The following is a 5,303-nucleotide window of genomic DNA, read 5'->3' on the forward strand; positions in this document are numbered from 1 at the left end:
TTCCTTTAATAAAATAATAGATTAAATCTAACCTTGAATTTTAAAAGTTGAAAACATACTTAATAGTAGTATGAACATATAGATTATGAAATTACAAATCTAACACAATTTGAATGGGTCAAATCAGAGTGAAAACAGAGAAGTTATGGCCTAAAGAAGGTAGTGGCACTTTGGTAAATAGATGAAACTTAATTTTCAAATTAAAATAAATAAATTCTGAGTTTTAAATCTGGCCGAGGACCTCGGGCAGGATAAAGAAGAAAGACAGGGGCTATTTTTGGAAGAAACTAAGGACGACGGGTTCTATTTTGAAGAAACCAAGGGGCTCTTTAATAAAAATATAGCGAAAGGGTATCTTCTAATCTGGGCCATAGATTTCCAAATGGACGGCCAAGAGTGAAAGGGGGCGATGAGGTCATTGGCGCACTTCTTCTAGGTGGCGGCGCCATGGCTAGGAACAAGTGAGCTCGCTAGAGCTCTTGGAGAAGGGCCTATGGTCCACTATTGGATGAACCGTGGGCACCGAGAGATAGAGGGAACAGAGATCACGACTAGGTAGCTTACCGTGGTATGGAGCAACGGAGGGTGGCGTGGTGCATAGTGAAGCAAGCGGTGATAGCGACGATGCTAGGGTTTGCGTGGCATGACATCTCGGCGAGGTAGCTGTGGCCTAGATCAGGATGGGGAGAGGCAGCTCAGTATTTATGGATGGGAGAACACGTGGGAGGCAAGGCAATGCAAAGGAGGAGGCGGCATAGACACGGATCCACCGGTGGCATGGTGAAGTCCGGGCTGCATACGGCGAAGGTAGGAGAAAGGCCTGACCTACAGGGTCCATGAGTCAGAGAGATAGGGCGCAGGGTCGGTTGGTCAGCGAGATAGAGCAAGGGAGGGAGGAGGCACGGTGCGATGTCGCCTATGCGACGACTAGGCTATGGCCTGGCTAGGCCAATGCGGCTTTGCTGGGCCAGTGGAAATAGGCCGGCGCCACAGTGGGGAAGAGGGGAAAAGAGCGGATGGGCCACCGGGAGCGGGGGTAGGCTGACCTGGCCGCTGGGCTACACGGGAGAGAGGGAGCAGCTAGGTCGGGAGAGGGAGAACAGGTCGGCTGGGTTAGAAACCAAGAAGGAGAGGGGAAGTAAAAGAAATTCCATTTTAATTTCTTAAACCCAATTTTCAAATCCAAATTCAATCCAAATTTGAATCCTTTTTAAGTTTTGATCAAACCCAATCATCACAAAATAAATATGCAGCTGCATGTATGCATAAACATGTTGCTACTCCTTATGATGAATTTTGATATAATGAAAAATATTCCTTTTTCCTATATTTCATGTGCACAAAAATTCCAAATTAAAAATTTTTAGCTCTATTTCCAAAAGTGCAAATTTTAGGGTGTTATAGCCGCGTAGTTGTGCTGGCTGTGGCATCAACAACCATCCCCACGTCGTATTATAGATCACCTTGACGATCGGGTGGCGACACAACACACACCCCATGTTCTTAGCCACCAACTCATTGGTCTACTGCCAGCACCCGCTGCCACTGCCCGTGATTCTTCCTCGCCCTTGACCTGTCTCACATATCGCTTCATAATGTCATCATCGCAGCCACCACCATTGTACCTATAGAGCAATAGGGTAACTTGATAGGCCACTATTGGTATTTATTAATGGCAGAAGCAAAGCTATCCATTCTATTATCTATGTTCTCTAGAATTTTATCATTGGTAGCTATCTTTTGAGCTAATACCTCAATAAGTTTGGCTTGTCCAGCAATTAATTCTCTCAAGGGTGGTTGATTGAAATTATTACCTTGAGGGTTACCTTGGTAGTTTGACCTCTGTTGCTCATTCCGTCCTTGATTCTATTGAGGACGAAAGTAGTTATTGTTGATGAAGTTCACATCCTCATGAGTTTCAGGGTAGCTGTTCTCTGAATGCCCAGTGTTTCCACACTCTTCACATGTCATGCGGGAATCATGAATATGCATGATTTCTTGCTTCTCATTGGCTCGGTCTTCGAGCTTGTTCATTAGCAGGTCCATCTTGGTAGACATCATGTCTACCTCTTTGAGTTGATGCATACCTCCACCTCTCTTGTGGGTCTGAAGATGTTCTTCATTCCAACCTTGGGTGGAGGTCATCTTCTCCCCAAGAGCTGTTGTAGCTGAAATTATGAGTGACAGGAATGCACCTCTAGTAGCAGGATCCATAGTCTCATGGGTACCGTTGGTCAATCTATGGTAGAAAGTCTGCATGAGTAGCCAATTCTCCATCCCATGATGAGGACATTCCACAATGTAATCTTGAAAGCATTCCCATGCCTCAGGGATAGAATCATCATGTTGCTGTTGAAAGCTTGAGATTCTCCCACGTGGAGCATTAGTCTTGCCTGTGGGAAAGAACTTTGCTAGGAAGGCAGTGAAGTAGTGATCCCATGTAGTATTTCTATCTTTGTTAGCATAGAACCATTGCTTTGCCTTTCCCAAGAGTGAGAATGGGAAGAGGCAAAGTAGTATGGCATCTTGGGTCACTCCTTTGATGGTGAAAGTGCTACAGATCTCCAGGAAGCGTTGGAGATGTGCACTCGCATCTTCATGTGCCTTTCCACAAAAGTGGCTTGCTTGCACCATGTTGATGGGGGATGGCTTGAGCTCAAATCCATTGTCTCCAACATTAACTATTGGTCTAATTCGGATATTAGCTGTAGTTGGAGTAGAGAATTCATGGAGAGTCTTGTTAGCCATGGCTTCAAATTCTAGTGTTAAGCTTCACCTTATCTGGTTGTCTTCCAATTCTAAAGCTGGGACTTTCTTGAGTTTAGCTGTAGTCCTTCGGATTAATGCTCCTAGATCTTCAACGTAGTTTGTTGGAAGGTCAAAACCAATCAAACATTTCCCTACATAAGATACACAAGTTGACAAAACAAGGGTAAGCCTGTTTGAGCAGAGGTCAATGGTTATTTCAATCACATCAATAAGTATAAGTTTATCAATACTTCCTTTGCCTAGCTACCTTCCCTAGCAACGACACCAAACATGCTTGTTGGTATTTATTAACGTGTCACTTGTTTTAAGTAGTCACCCTATGTTGTTTACATTCCTTAGCATCTTTTACTAAGTTGTCATCCCTAGTGTTGGTGCCAGAAATGCTTGTTGGTACTACCTAGTGCCACTTCTAGAATCACACTAAGAAGTACTTTAATATTTTATGTGACTAGGAAGAACATATATATACATATATATAGAACTACTACCCTGTAGATGGCTACAAAATAACTTATTCTATAGCCACTTTGAGTTACGATAATTACTATATTAATTTATGAGATTATAGTAACTCCTTACTAAGTGGTTTACTATAACGTTATGGTAAATATCCCCATGTGTTATAGTAACCCAACTATCATAAATATGTATTGACATTATTGTAAATTAGTATATAAAATTATTGTAAATGGAGGGGGCTACAGAATAACTTATTTTGTAGCTAGCTACTGAATATACTCTCTCTCTCTCTATATATATATAAAAGGAATCTACAAGCGCACAAATAATTATACCATTGTAGCACTTTATCCGAGAGTATTCCAGGTATCGTTGTTTATATTTTACCACAGGGAAGGTTTGGCATGGACATGTATTGATAACTTATGCTATTGATGGAGAAGTAAACCATAACCAATATTGTACTCACAACAAGGGTAAGTCATAGGATAAATTATATATGTGATAAGTATGGATTAATGATAAATCACTCAGAGTACTCCTTTCTATGGCATTAGCATGATTACATATAATATTAGAGGAATAATTCCTAAGTCATTTTTAATTACAGGTTGAAGCATACATTGGTTAGTACAATTACACCTAGTAGTCATGGCTAAAGTCATCTTTATATCTACACATAAGGGATATTACTAAGAAAGATTAAGAACAGAGCTTGTCTTCCTTTGTAACTGCATCCTACTTGCAAACCTATATTCGGGAGTAAACTATAAAGGACTCAATGGGAGTGTCACATCCATGATCTACCACATGACCCAGAATATAGGGTGTACCAGCAGGTAAACAACGTATAAGCACCATGCTTCCACAATGTCGACCCCTCACCCTGTGTACTTTAGAGTGAGTGCTATACGAACTTATGCATAAACATAACAATAATCTAGCTATACTAAGTATATAATCAAAGTAGACAATGAACATTATAACAAAGAACATGAATTAGATGAATAATAATGTTGTCATAACAATTGTAGCAAGCATATAAAAGTGATGGAGATACAAAAGAAAGGGAGTACAAAGATTATACCAAACCATGCTCTTGACATGATTGGGAATCCAAGCGGAGCCTACTTGCCTCCCTCTAGACCTAGCCTAACTAGTTATGCCCTAGAATTGGTGGAGCTCTGAGGATGATTAGGGTTTCTATCTTCTCAAATGACTTATGCCTCTAGGGGTGGCAGGGGCTGATATATATAGGTCGGAGCATCCATCGTGAGCCCTTGGATCAAACCGACTTATAGGATGGCATAGCTGCAACCTAGGAGGCAGTGGAGAACCGACATTCTAAGGAGGGGCTGACATGTGGGCCTAGGGGGCTGAGCGGCCTATAGGTGGGGTAGCCACTCAGGCTCTGCCTCGATGTGGAGTCCTCTCAAGTCTTCTAGAGTCTTCTAGTGTCTGTTTCGCTACGGATAAGCACAATTAATTCTGACATGTAGGTCCACCATGACAGTTTTCTAGATAAACCATGCAAAAAATACAAATCCAACAAAACTCATAGAATTTGTTAGTTTAAACCCTAGACCTTTGTTGGTGATTATATTTGTGCCCTTATGCATATTATATTGACGGTTTATAATGGTTGTTAACTACCATCAACAACCACTAGATTGTGGCTGCCATCGGCGGCGTGGGTGAGATCATCGAGGCATGGTCGGGGGTTGTGTTTTTCCTCAAATACGATTTGTATCCTAGTGAGGAAGCAAGCCTCTAGGTTGCCGACTTGGGTCAAGATAGCAAGGAGGGCATAGTAGTCGATGAGGTCACCGTAGATGCGGCGCATGGATGAGCAGGTCATTTGGAGGCTGTAGAGGTCGTCCATAGGTCGATCCGAGGTCACAGTGAGGTCGCCAGCAATCTTAATTTGCACGTCGGTTAGGAGCACCATCAGCAACATGATTGCCCGGGTGGATGGAGCTATGGCATGTGGACAATGGCGAGACGGAGAGCTAGATAGGTAGAGCAGTGTGATCGACTTAATTACTTTGATTGAGGAGGAGGTGGGGGAGGCGACC

General features: G+C 42.4%; 1 non-coding gene across 1 annotated transcript; it reads left to right on the forward strand.

Moving 5' to 3' along the window:
- Positions 1-2,275: 2,275 nt before the first annotated feature.
- Positions 2,276-2,384, forward strand: LOC136455812 (small nucleolar RNA R71). The gene has a single exon (XR_010759278.1). It is a non-coding gene; the product is annotated as a small nucleolar RNA R71 (small nucleolar RNA).
- Positions 2,385-5,303: the final 2,919 nt, after the last annotated feature.

This window comes from Miscanthus floridulus, chromosome 5, assembly GCF_019320115.1.
Source record: "Miscanthus floridulus cultivar M001 chromosome 5, ASM1932011v1, whole genome shotgun sequence".
Lineage (NCBI taxonomy): Eukaryota > Viridiplantae > Streptophyta > Magnoliopsida > Poales > Poaceae > Miscanthus > Miscanthus floridulus.